The 13,485-nt window shown below is 42.3% G+C and overlaps 1 protein-coding gene across 9 annotated transcripts in view; it reads right to left on the bottom strand.

The window, feature by feature from the left end:
- The window catches only part of LOC124337496, a 46,714-nt gene that overhangs the window by 6,512 nt on the left and 26,717 nt on the right, over positions 1 to 13,485 (bottom strand). The gene's annotated exons all lie outside the window — the stretch shown is intronic.

Here is a 13,485-nt window from a genome sequence, read left to right as displayed (position 1 = left end):
CAACTTGATTTCGGCGTCAGTAAAAATAGTTTCATCGACATTTTCTTTTTATTATTATTATTTTCAAACAATTCCATTAGCGATAGCGATGAATCGACAGCGGAGCGGACGCACCGAGTCGCATCCAGTCACGCTCCAGTCATTTAGAAAGTCTCTCTCTACAAGCTATTATTAACAACAGTCATAAAGGGATGCGATCGACGACGATCGCAGCATTGCAAAGTTTTGAAATTCAAAACTCCAATGTTTTTCTTTTTATTTATTTGTAACGAGAAACCGATCGTGAATAGGAGGAAAAAAACGAAACTAGAGGACGGCGCAGCTTCCATCTTCACGACACTGTTAAATCGCCATCATCACCATCAAAAAGTGAAATGTTTGGGCACGCGCTGAAACATGAAGACGCATGTTTGTGTTTACCAAAATCGAAGAAAAGAAGAAGAAAAAGAAGAATTTCAGAGAAGAAAGAAGAGATCGGAATCGACGGGCCGTGACCGCCGTCCGGAGTCACAACACGATCCCGAGAGAGACACAAAAGCTCCTAACCGAAACTTAACCCAACAAACATAGAGAGAGAGGAAAAAAACCCATAAAAATTGAAAGAGAGAAATAATAAAAAAGAGGAGATGTAGAAAGAATAGAAAAAGAGTGAGGCAAAGGGAGTACGTAATAAAGAAAAGAGGAGAGAATCACGCGACGCGCGGCCCAAAAAAAGTCACACGGACACCGCGCGTCCCTGACTCAGCAGCAAGTCGGTTCAAGAAAAAAACAAACGGGAAAGAAAAAGTGAAAGGATGCTTAGAAAACAACTCCAAATGTCTTATCTTCTCTCTTTCTATAAAAGTCAATATCGCCGGGGTCGTGTAAAAAAATAAAAGAAATAATAAAAAAACAAAACTGGGGGGCAAAAAGCCTCCAAACATCAGCGCTGGGAAAAGGAAAAAAACATGCGGACATGACTTTCGTTTCATTCCCGACACATTCGAATGGTGATTGCCAAACTGAACCGCGAAAGATGGAAATTTTCCCTTCTAATGATTTCTTATGTTTCTTTTTGGGAAAAAAGGAAAAGGCCAGGAGCCTTTCAGGCCGGTCGTTGCTACGTGTATGGGAGAATAGCTCATCAGCAGCACTACTATTTTCAACGGGCGATGCACACAAAACGTAGATAGAAATGTATACGGCGCGGCCGGTAATGTTCGTCCTCTGACGAAATCGCATTACCGCAGTGAATGAGAGGCGATGCTTTAAGGGAAAAAAAAGGGGGAATTAAAAGTGCCGGGAGATTCTAAACGTAAATAAGATGCGACACGGGTTCTTTTTCCACGCGATGCCCGTCCTTGGATAGTTGACAATTGTTTGTTAACTCTTGAAATTCCACTACACGCCTTTCTCTCTTTCTTTTTTTAATTTTTGTTGTTGTTGTTCTTCTTCTTCCCTCTTCTGAATAGAATGTGTAATTAGATGAGCTCCGAAAGCTTTATATATATCTCTAGACGACTTTTGTGCTCTTCAATCTCCATTCTCTTCCGTCAAGTCGTGAACCTGACGCTTGACCTGCCTTATAATATCAAGTCACGTCACAACCTCTTTGGCCAAAAACATAAAAATAAAAACGCACCGAAAAAAAATGAAGGAAACACGAAGAATAGGGGTCGTTCAACATCTAGAGAGACTCGGCAATGGATATAGTAGTACGCTCTAGACATAATAAGGTATACGTCGTCATTTCTGTCATCGAAGGATGACGAATAGGGACGGAAAAGGAGGGAAGTTGTTACTACTCAATTCCGACATTTTAGTCCCCTTTCACTTTCCGCTTTTCTTTCTTTTTTCTTTTCGTTTCCCGTCATTTCCTGGTGCATTATGAAAAGGTGCGTCGTTCGTGGACACGAAAGCGAAACCATTCAACCTTTCAAAGTTGACTTCCTCGTTCGTTCCCACCGAGAAGAAGAAAAAAAGGCGCTCGTTTTTTCTTCTATTTTCTATTCTTTTCTTTGACTCCGCGATTGTGTAAGAATGCCGATCTTGTCCGTTGAATATTTGAGTGGCATTTGTTTTGAAAATGTTAGTACTCTGTTTGGTTGCTGAAGGGTTCGCTGCTCTGTTAGGCCGAAAGCACAAGTGCTTCTAGAAGAAGAAGAAGAAACAAGACGTACAACGTATAGCCTTGACTATTGACAAATGTGTCGACATTTCCTCTTGACCAACTGGCATCCATCAACGTAGCGATCGAGGGTCTATAATACACACAGGCCGCGCTCGCAGGTTCCGTGAACTTTGGAACACGAAATGCCAGACAGAATTTCTTTCATTCTTCTTTCAACTATCTCGTCTTGTTTCTTACTCTTACATATTCTAAGAGACAACTATCAAAACATGCACAGCTCCGAGCCACCCACCTCCCAACTCCCACGTACTCCATCTTCTTCCTTTCTATTGTGTTGATTTCATTTTTGTACAAAAAAAAAGAAAAAAAAATCTTACGTATGGTAGTATATACCTCCCGGAAGAAAGGAAAACAACAAATTGCGGGTTTCTATATCTATCAAAAGCCCCCCGCCATCAATTTAGATATTTTTCTTCTATCCAGGAGAGAGGCCCCCCTTCACTTAATCTCATCTTTTATCTCCATCTTCATCTCTCAACCACCCCCACCGCCAGCCACCTACACCGATCTTTTTTCTTCTTCTTCTTCTTCCTATGCTATGAGAAGTTCCTAGACACATTTTTTACGTTTAACATGTGTATAATCTCGTGTTTTTTCTTCTCTGATTTTGTTTAGTAAACGCGTACGTGTACAGTGTACAACTTCGGAGGGGGGTGTCCAGTCGATGGCGGATCTTAACTCGGGAATTGGAGGGGGTCCTTCACGGTAGGTATATAACATTTATAATGCTACACTATATGGCCAGATTTCTCTTCTTCTTCTTTTTCTTCTGTTGAACAGAATGGGGAAAAAAGGTCACGCACGGGGTGGGGGGAAAAATACGGAACGAACACACAAAAATGTCGATTCCAACTTTTTTTCTTCTTCTTCCCTACCACCACCACCAGCACACACACACAACAACGGCCACTATATGGTACCATCATCTCTCTTTGACTGCTTTTTTTGTGTGTGTGTGTTGTCTGCGTGTGTTATGCCGTCCTCTCAAAGTCAGACAAATAGATGCCAAGGGGCCCCGTATATATCAGATGGAGTTGAGCGATTATTTACGTTTTTTCTTCTTGTTCCCTTGCGCATAGACGTATTCACCCCCGTGGTGAACAGAGAGGAGTTCCTATACGTCCGTCCCCAAAACTAATAAACCTCTTTTTTTTTTCTTACAACTCGTAAGTCATAAAAGTTTACGAGCTTTCTCTAGGAAATGTGAATAAGTAGACAGACACAAGGAGTGTATAGGAATTAAGGGGGGTATTTTCAAAACAACAAAACGAACGTCGAGAGATACGAGGAGAGCGACGACCAAGTTGTGTGACTCTTCCGCGTTCTATTCTTTTCTTCCGTCCTTATCACTTTCGACTCTCAATAATATCAGCGTGAATTATTGGCTCGTTCATGAGCCACTTTGGATCTTTATCTGACGTCTGGTGGCGCAGGAGAAAGTAGCTGGAACATCCAGGATGTCGTCTGGGTATCAATATGATTCGACACAAGTTTCAGAGCATTGGGGGAAAAAAAAACAAAAAGAACAAAGTCGTTTTCTTCCTTCTACCCGAAAAATTTCTAAATATCGTCCGTCTTTTCCTTTTTTCTTTTTTTCTGGCAAGTGATTTTCCGTTTCTCCCTTTTTGGGTGGGTGAATTTGTATTTTTCCCCCATTTCGTGTAGCGCCCCGATTCCATTCGGAATCGAGAGTCTCAATCTCCGACTGACTTTTGTAGCTGCTGCCTCCGCCTCTCAATTTCTCTTCACCTTATTGCGTCTTCCTCCTATTTCTCTTTCTCTCTCTCTCTCCAAACACATCGCCTCCTTTTTCCTCGCTTTCTGATGGAGAAACAAAGTAAACATTTCGTAGACGACGACGTTAGGAAAAAAAAACAAAATACCAACATTTTCCTTTTTTTTCGTAGGTTGTTTTTCAGTGTGTGGGAAGAAGAAGATAAACAAGCTGAAGAAAGAAGAGAAAAAAAAACTGCCTCTATCATCATCGTTTAAAAACACACAAGAACCAACGCGTGCTGGGCTCCAACTGACACGCGAACACCCCCTCACAAAAATAAAAAGGAGAAAAAGATAAACAAGAAGAAGAAAAAAAGATGCGAGAGAAATCGATCAGATGCCTATCCACACCATCGGTAGACGCTGCTATCTTATCCGAATCGGCGTTACAAACAATGAGGGCAAAAAGGAGAAGAAGATGATGAAACACAATAAAAAACAAGAACAACAAAAGCATTCAACAACAAGCAACAACAACAGTTTGTGGTGCATCACGACCGACCGGTATATGTGCGTCCGTCTGTTCAGAGGTGCGGGCTGTCTTGTTATTGTTATGATGATTTTTTTTTTCTATTTTTCATTCTTATTATTTTCAATTTTGTCAGGAGTGCACGCCGGTACTTTCTACATGACGTCGAGGGGAGAAAAAATGAAAGAAAAGGCGGACAAAATACAACTCTCGCGAGAGAGTTTCGATCGCTCTCGATTGGAAGTCGAATCTAATAGCAAGTCATGCGAAACCGTTAACTGAACGAACCCCCGGATGTAGTGACGTGTCCAACAACAACACGAACGGCCATCCAAAGAAATTTGGATGAAAAAAGGCAGCGATGAAGAAGAAGAAAAAAAAATCGATAAGAATCGGAATAAAAGAGAAAATGCGGCCAGAAAAGTAAGAAGGAGACGATGATGTGTAGCGCTTAATATGGAGAGCCAAAGTCTCAATTTGAACAATGGCCAACTACTTGTCGGAATACGTGGAACTGATGGCTCCCAAAAGGGATTGGCGATTTTTGGACATGGAGAAAAAAGGGAACTTTCACTTGTTTTCGGCCGAAAAAGGTTCATCATTTGGGTTCATCAAGTCGCTCGCTCCCCGCAGAGAATACAGGTCCGTTTGCCAGTTCGCCCGGCTGCCAGATTTCTCTTATTGACATGCAATAATAATAGTCATAACTAACGCAAACAAAGCAGAAAACACAAATTCGGTCGCCAAAGACATTCGATGGCTGCTGGAGATTAGAGTGAAGGAGGCCCCGGGCCACGATTACCTTTAAGCTACCACCACCTTCTGGCTAATCTTCATCTGACATCACCGTTTTTTTTCCTCCATCGTGAGCGTCTCAACGAGGCGATATATATGGGTCCGTCGTGATCGAACGGTGCCGTGACGAGGACTAGACAATCCAAGAAAAGGAACGCGGGAGGAATCGAAGGAAAGGAGAATGTCTTGGAGTGGGCGTCCAGCCATTTCCGACAATTCCCCCAAAAAGAAAAAGTGATAACGGTCTGTCGCTGCGCCCCGGCAGTTCAAAGATGAATGGAAGAAGAAGAAGTCAGCGCGAAAGATAGAGCCAAAATAAAATAAAAAAAAAGGGGGCGCACGGCACAAGTTCTAAACAGCACCTTGAGAGATCACGCCGTGTTTTCGCCTCGACAATAGAGAGTGAAAGGATTTTTTTATTTCGGGGTTTTTCGGATGAAAACTGGCCATTTCTCAAGGCGATTTCAGCTTCTTCCCACTGTCTCTTTTTACCTCCTTCGCAGCAAATCTGTTCCGACTCCTCGGGAGGCAGACAGCGGATAGAGAAAGGTGAGGATAGATGGCTGCAACACGCAGACAATGATTAGGGCCCGACCAAATGGATCTTAAATGCAACAACAATGGAGCAATGAGACGGCTATACGGTCGCCCCGAATGACACACACACACACCATTTGGAAATGTCCGTGTTTTCTCTCACTTGTTCACCACGACACGAAAAAAAGAGAAAAATGAAAAAGAATCAAAAGAGAAAAAAGGGGGAAAATAATAGCCTCACAGAGACCGTGTTAATGGTACGCATTCCGACATTCGTGACGCCCGCTGAGCTGCGGATGGGGTGGAAAATAAAACGGAACGAATCATCATATAGAGGGGTTGGAAAAGAGTAACTGGAAACACTTTCAAACGCTCGACTCACTCAGGGAACCTCTGTGTTAAGTTGTTTTCTATGGGGTGTGTGTGTGTTCTTTGATGGTTTTTACGCGGTTCCGGCAGTCGTGGCAATCAAGAGGACCAGCTGCTACATTTGAAGGCGACTCGCCAAACAATGACATAAAGGTGAGGTTCAAATAATGTTACGTGAGAGATTGAACCGTTGAGAGAGAAAAGAGAGAGGCGAGTCAAATGTAAGAAAAAAGGTGTAAGGAGAAGGGCAGCAGCAGCCCCGAAGAAAAGGGTGCGATAATTTACAGTCGCCAGTCAAGGTGAGACAACGCTACAAAAGAATAATATAATCACACAAGCACTAAACACAATCTCAAAAGGTGTTCAACATAGGAAAACGTCGCCATCAACTTGTCAAATAACATCGGGATCAACTTTTGTCATGTCCGGTGACTCAAAAGAGTTTCAAATCGGCTATTTGGCAAGTGAGCCTTGAACTTTCAAGAGATCCTGGTTTCTTTCATTTGAATTGTCCCCAGAGCAATGCCCTTGGTTACGAAAGTAACGACAACATACTCTAGTCAGATTTTAAACAAAAGAGACGAGAGCAGGAAAAATTTCGAAACGTGAAGAATATTGCCTGCCGGCCTTTACTAAGATTATAAGTCGCCCCCGCAGACAAAATGAAAAAAGACGAGGTGAATCTCTCCTTTTTGTCTTGCGTAATCCCATTGCTGCGGTGGTTGTTGGCCTTTTCATTCGGGGGCCACCAAAAATGGGCCTATAAACGCACAGGATGCGGGGTTTCTTTCCCCCCTGATATTCCAGCTTCACGCCAACACACACACAAGAGACGACGCTCACGCAAACCGAAAAAAATCAACGGGTGGAATAGGAGGGAGAAAAGGTCCCGAGACGAAACAAAAGGCGAGGATCACATGATTCGAATGAATAAAACAAATTTTCTTCTTCCCGAGGAAGTTGTTGGGATTCTTCTGCATACGGGGGAGGGATAAAGTTCCGCTGGATTACGAAACGCCCGTGTTGAAGTGAGTCAGCATGGCAGCCAAAAATACCAGACGGGGAAAAAATATATATATATGTAAGATAAGAAAGAAGTGAAATAATAAATCTAAAAAAAAGGAAAAACGACGCAGGAGAGCTTAGAAACTGAAAAGAGTCCTGGTGAGACTCGAGGCTGTAGCTGTAGTGCTCTCTGTGTATGTTCGGCGGCATTTACAACATTAAATTTATGACATCTTTTTTGTTTTGGGCTTTCGTTTGGCTGTTGCCAAGAGCTCAACAAAATTTGATTCACCACGCACTATCGCGCGATGGTTGCAAGAGTTGTCTTTATGGAGAGAGAGACCTGAATGCAAGCAAACTAAACCGGCTTCTCCTGTCCTGACACCCCGGCCATTTTGTGTCAAAAGCGTACGCTTATCTTCGATCTTCCTCCGGCCTCCAAAAGAAAAAAATAAACACGAGAAAAATTATAATGCCATCGCGCGTCCTAGTATATGATGGAAGATGGTTTGGCAAAGCCGTTTGCCTTTTTTCCTATTGGACTGCTCCTCTTCGTGCATCAACGTCACCTGACTAGCGAAACGGTGAAAGGAAAACGATAAAAAAGCGAACCGCTGCGAGCGGGAGAAGACGAAACAACCGACAACTGTTATATAGTGTGCGTATTATAGTGTGGCTCAATTAGTTCAAGGGAAAACAACCGAGGAGATAAAAGAAGAAGAGAATGGAGGAGAAGAAAAAAGGGATTGGAGATAAACCACACACGTCACAGAAGGTCCGGAGCGCAAAAGATTCGGCTAAAGGGGAAAAAAAGGTAGAAGAGAATGGAAGAAACGCCAAATCGCTTGACAGATTCGTCGCTATATTGGGCTAGGATAATCACGGACAACATTTGCATGCGATCTTTCACGTGTATATGCACAGTGTATATTTATTTCTATTATAGTTGATGGCCAGAGACCTTGTAAAGAAGAAAAAGACAAATCCCCCCTTCGGTCAAAGTGAATGTATAGCCAAGATCGAAGAAAAAAAAAGTTGCGGATGGATGGATCGATTTGACGGACGGCACATGAGTAGAAATAAAATACCAGAAGGAAAGAGAAAATAGTAACTCGTTAGCGTTTTTCGCTGAGATTTTTCTTCACTATAAGGTTGGCAAGAAGAAGAAGAAAAAGAGAGAGAGAGATCGGCTACCTTTCTCTATTCTAATACGGCAGGTTGGATTGTCAAGGTAAACTGGTCAGAGAACCCTCTCTCTTTCTGTTGTGCCGCGCCGGGGCTTCAGAAGGAGAGTCGTGGTAACCCTGGCGACGGCCGAACGACGACGACGATATGACGGTTGCCGGAGAAGCAAAGTTGAGTGAATGTGTTTGCTCCATCATTTTCTGGAGCTGCCGGGGTGATGATAGAGAGAGTGATTGAGGGAGAGAGAGGTAAAAGAAAAATGGAAAGGAAGAAGACCCCACGCGTTCCGCCCATTTATTCTTAACCTTTTTTTACTTTTATTTTTTACCTTGAATATATGTGTGTGTAGTTGATACCTGTCTCTATTCGGCTGTAGAACATGAATACGCGGAAACATGCTGTGCACACCCCAATTACCATTTAGGCGAAAACCGTAAAACACTACCGACAACAACAGCAGCAGTATAACAGCAAATGAGTTATTCGGTTCCCCCCCAACTGTACTATCGTTGTGTGTTTGATATTTTTGTTTTCATTTGTAACTGGCAAGTTAGCGAGCCGAAAAAGAAAATAATAAATGACCAAGGCTAATGGCGAAAAGTATATAGGTGCATACACGAAATAAGCGAGGACTTTGGGAAAGAAATACCTAAAATACTACTGACAACAAATCCTTTTAGAAAAGAGAGAAAAAAGAGTTATTAAGGTTCGCTATGGTTAGTCGAGGTCGAGTGCGAAATATTCGCTTGTTCTCAGAACTCCAGGTGATAAACATGTGACCATTGGCGCTTGTCGTAAACTCTAAGCTCCTTCAATAAATAGGGGACCCATCAGCAATAAGAGATAAGACCTGGAGAGAGAGAGCACTATGAATAAAACGGACGGACCGACCATTTGTCATCCAGAAACGACGGAAATGAATGTGCGGACCTGCGTACAACGCCAGACAAGTTCTCTTTTTTTTCTTTCCTTTTTCTCTCCCTGAAGTACACATGCCGCCGTTCCAATCGGATAAAACCTTTTTTTTCCATCTCTTTGAAGTCCGGCATGAAATGGCACGAATCGCCCAGCATGTATGTATTAACCTTGCCGGGAGGATGAGCCCGCACTAACCGAACATCCCCGATTTTTCTTTTTGGTTTCTTCTTTTTCCTCTTCCCAATTTTGAAACAAAAAAGGAAAAGTAGCCACTACCAACTTGACGACGTTGTAACATTTGAAACACGACAACGGCAACAAGGAGGACCCCGACCATATCCCCACAGTCGAGTGGGAAAGAATGGCGTCGGAGAGAGGAGAAGAAAAACAAAAACGGAAAGCGTGAAAGAGATACGCTTACACTTTCCGTTGGTTGTTTCTGTTACTTTTCCATCACGACTTTTTGCGAGATGCAATTTTTTGTTTTTGCCCTTTTATTTTTTTTATTCTTTTTTTCTTTTGACTATAAAAAGCGGGGAACAGAGCTCCTCGACCGGGTGCGCACCGATGTCTGCGTGAGCGGAGGGTCACGGAGGTGCTATAGCTCTTGGGGATATGACGTTAGAAAACACCAAAAGCCACCACACAGTGGAAATGGGAAGAATAACATTTTCGTAGCCAACACAACGGAAATTTGAAAGAGAGAAGATCAGTTTGGAACCTTTTTTTTTTCCTTGAGGGGGGAACCGCGGGTTAATCGCACCGTTTAAATTGGTAACTATCGAACGGGTAAAAAAAAGAAATAGAATCGTGATCTGCCTTTGCATAATAGATCGGGCTGCTGCTGGATTGGAGAATCCGATTATAAAGCGTACGATATAAATTACATCAGCAATGTCCAACCCAAAGCAAATACGTCAGGCCAGCAGAGTCAAATTCCCTGTGCGGGGGAAAGTAAGAGCTGCGCGCCCGCTGTTATTTCGTTGCAACAGCTCAAAATGAGTAGGAGCTTTTCCTTCCTTTGGCCTCTCATTCTCTCTCCTTCTCTCTCCACATGGAACACACATATAGCCGCAAGACAGGCGTGAATCCATGTGCCGTGAATTTATTTTATTTTTTTAATAGCAGGGAGGGAGAAAGAGAGAGAGAGAGACGACCTTGTTCCAATTTTGGCGGAATGGCGCCGGCGGAAAAAAAAATCATATCCACAGCTCAACGTGAAAAATAGAAACAACACAAGACAGAGAAATAAAAAGAAGAAAAACAAAAATGTGATCAAATAATTAAGAATTGAATTCTCCCTCTGGTCGTCGTTTGCCGCCACAATTGCGGTGAATGAGAACCCCCCAAAAATCCATGGGAAAAAATTCAAGAGAGAACCGCCAGAAGCGAACACACACACACATAACAGTTTCAAGGGGGGCCCAAGAAAAAGTCTGCGGCTGATTCAGCATAACCGAGTGCACTAGACCGCGTACACACACACAGGGTGTACACACGACGTATAATACCGTTAAAGAGAAATCCTGCCTGACTAGACGACGGTTTGTTGCGCAACAAGAACTCAAAATAACGCGGATGCCTGCTGTCTTTTTCCCCTATTTTTCTTTTTTTCGCTTGTACAGAGCAAAGTGAATGGCTAAAGTGTTGCGAGTACATTAGGTGTAGCGAGCGGATCGGCACAACCAATCACAACCGTTGGCCGTGCCAGGCTGCGCCGATGACGCAACGAGAACCGTGATCCAATAAAGAAAAAGAAGGAAAGAAAGATATTGATGGCAAAACCGCAGCCATAGGAGAGAGAAAGTGAACATGTTCGTTACACAAAACAACAGCGCAACCGAGCAATTTAACATTCAATTGCCATTAACAAGAGCTGCGCTAGTCAGACAAACGAAAATAGATCGAACTCGAGCAACAAACATTTTCCCTTTTTCTCTTTCTTTTGGCTTTTTCTTCTGTGTGCGGATGACTCCAAAATTAACAGTCAGATATGCAACCAACAACCATATTTTGTATTTTATCTTCCGAGTTTGGTCTCGCTCGGGAGCACCGGCAACTGCATTTGGCAGCGCGTGATGAGGAGAAACTTTGAGACTTTTTTTGAGAGTCCAACTCGTTTGTGAGGCCCACCTCCTCCTCCTTTTGCGCAGCCGTTTTTCTGAACGAGATACTTAATTAGTCCACGGACAAACACGGCCGATGCTCGACTACATGTATATAAATCAGACGCCACTTTCTTCGACCGTGTGCCCGTGTGTATCCAACCCGGTCCTGTTCTTGATCATCATCATAATTTTTTAAACTACCGTTTTCTTTTTCCTACCCACCTCCTCCTTGACCAGCTGAAATGTCTGCACTGTGTGTGTGTGTGTGTGTGTGTATTCAAGGCACATACCACCGGCAAAAAAATAAAATAAAATATATAACCGAACGATTATACTACCAACTAAAAATATAAATAAACATAAAAAATAGAACTGGCCCTCCTGCTGTGGCCAAAGGGTCGAGATGAAATTGCTCTTCAGCCATGGATAAGAAGGGGGAAGAGAGTCTAAGTAGACCCCCGGTTTTTTTTCTACACTCAATCAAGATGGACATACTTTTTTTTTCAAAAACAAGAATTCGTGGAACAACTTCATTAATTACCGCGAGCGTTTCTTTTTTTTTTGTTTAAGTTAAAAGAGAGACCACATCACTCGTGCCAGATGAAAGCTGGGCAAAAGGTGTCAAGTTATTACGAACGCAACAAGGAAAGAAAAATGAGAACAAAATAAGACGGAGAAGAAAAATTGAGAAGCTGCTGCTGCTTTTTTATCATTGAACATTTGGAAAGAGACTGTCAGTTGTACTAATTTTGCAAGTCCCAGATTCCGCCACGTTCTATCCACGTTATAATGCCCAGCGCATTGATATTCGACAGGACAAGGTCGCTGGACTAAAAATATACAACGACGACAGCCGTTTTCATTGACAAGCCCAGAAAAAAAAGTGACAGGTAACCGCCTACCTCCCCAAACAACAATTTTGTTAAAAGAATAAACTTTTTTTCTCTTTCTTTTGTAAAGCCATAATTTTGCAAGGACATTGTTTTGCTGGAAACTCAATTAAAGTTGTATCTCATTTCCAATGCATTTCCTCGACAGTTGTCCAGACGAAAAAAAAACACAGCTCATTAGTATGCAAGGAGGAATCAAGGAGCGAAAAGAAAAACATCAAAAGAGACTGCCAGCGCCGAGTTGATGAGGCTTTGCTGTTAAACCAGTTCAACAAGTTCTCGCCATTTGCGTCTCGATGATTCGTTCGTATAATGTGTTATGCTTTGTTATACAGTATATTCCACCAAAAAATTATCGTTAGACTTTGGTCGGTAGGATTTTGTGACTCGAGGCTTTTGGCGTGGCCCGGTTCAGGGACGCAAGAGATTGCATTGCGCCAGATCACCACCTCGGGGCAAGAAGGCAGCAGGTTGTTTGGGACCACGCCCGACCTGAGCTGCCTTGCTTTTTTGTTTTTTTTTGGCACAAAATGTTGTTACGACGACTGCGTACGTGAATGCGTAGTAGTACATGGCGGGAGGCCAGTCCAATTTAAAAGAAAAAAAATATATATAAGAGAGATAAAAAAAAAGTAGAACAAGAAGCGGATCACCTTCACTTTCTGTTACGGTGAAGCAAAGGCATTCGCCAACATGGACTTCTTTGCCTTTTTCATTTTTTTTCTCTCTTTTTTTGGGTCGTGAGCCAAAAAACATTTTTTTTTGTTTTTTAAAATAATAATAATAAAAAAGGAATCTTTTGATTTTGAAAACCTGATTGGTAGTACTTCCATTTTTATATTTTTCTACCTGTCTTCTCTCCCCTCCATTTTGGTTTTTGATTTAGAAAAAAGAAAAAAAAAACACAAGACAGGGAAATTGATTCCCACTTTGTATTCATTTATTCTGATGGAGCTGATGAAAGAGGCGAGAATGGCTTTTCAATTGAATTCGATTATTTGAAAGTCTTGCGCAACCGAGCGTTACATTTAATACATCCGTACATCCGCCGACAGAACGGCCTTTTTATTTTATTCTCAAAAAAAAAAAAAGAGGGAAAATTAAAGGCATAAATCCTTGATTGGCTTTCTCATTGTTTTCAAGTCGTTATCTTCGAGAGCACGGAAGAGGTCGGACACGAAAACAATCAAACAATTATTTAGAAGAACCACGTAATAGAAGAAGAAGGAGGGAAAAAAAGCCAACCAGTCAGAGCATATATAA

The sequence above is a fragment of the Daphnia pulicaria genome, chromosome 4 (assembly GCF_021234035.1).
Source record: "Daphnia pulicaria isolate SC F1-1A chromosome 4, SC_F0-13Bv2, whole genome shotgun sequence".
In the NCBI taxonomy this organism is placed as follows: domain Eukaryota; kingdom Metazoa; phylum Arthropoda; class Branchiopoda; order Diplostraca; family Daphniidae; genus Daphnia; species Daphnia pulicaria.
Note: the sequence above shows the minus strand (reverse complement) of the source record. Positions and strands in the feature narration are given on the sequence as shown.